Raw genomic sequence first — 700 nt, forward strand, 5'->3', positions numbered from 1 at the left:
CTCCCCACTGCCCCCCGTGGGGCATGGGGGAGGTCGCGCGCCTCTCGCCCGCCCCGCGACCAATCGCCGTGCGGAGCGGCTCGGCGCGCGGGCTGGGCCGCGCTCTGCTGCCCCGCCGGACGCGCTTGATTGGCAGGGGTGACGGCCAATCAGAAGAAGGCACCCGCGGGTCGGTGCACGCCCCCCCGTCGAAGAAGCGGCCGGGGCGAGAGAGGCTGCGGGAGTGGCGGCGCTGGGAGCCAATGGCCTGCAGGCAAACCGCGCCGCCGGGAGGGAGGGGATGTGGCGGCGGGAGGGAGGCTGGGAGGGGCGAGGGCGCTCGCTGACAGCCGCTTCCGTCGGTCCTGCCCGAGGCTTCGAGGCCGGAAAAAAAAAAAGTGCGGAGAAAGACGGAGTCCGTGCTCCGTCGTCTTGATTGACGAGGGCCACAGCCAATAGTAACCAAAGCAGGCGGGGAAGACCCAATCAGAGAAAAGCTTTTGGGCTGGGCCTAGGTGTGAGCGGCGAACGCATCTACTAATGACAGCGAGGAAGGGCTGTGCCGACGGGGCCGGCGGCCAATGGTCGGTGGGATGGGGCGGGCGGGGCGAGCTTGGCCCCGCCCGGTTCTCCCGAGCACTGTGACGCGGGCGGGGGGACGGCGGCTCCAACATGTCCGCGCTGCTGGCGGCGCTCCGAGTGCGCGACCGGGCGGCGGCGG

General features: G+C 71.4%; 1 protein-coding gene across 1 annotated transcript in view; it reads left to right on the top strand.

Moving 5' to 3' along the window:
- The first annotated feature begins 200 nt into the window (after positions 1-200).
- Positions 201-700, top strand: part of PPM1B (protein phosphatase, Mg2+/Mn2+ dependent 1B) — a 61,311-nt gene continuing 60,811 nt past the window's right edge. Inside the window, exon 1 of the mRNA XM_015621914.2 lies at positions 201-253. The gene's annotated coding sequence lies outside the window, so the exon portion shown is untranslated. The remainder of the gene's footprint in view (positions 254-700) is intronic.

Source organism: Parus major, chromosome 3 (assembly GCF_001522545.3).
Source record: "Parus major isolate Abel chromosome 3, Parus_major1.1, whole genome shotgun sequence".
Lineage (NCBI taxonomy): Eukaryota > Metazoa > Chordata > Aves > Passeriformes > Paridae > Parus > Parus major.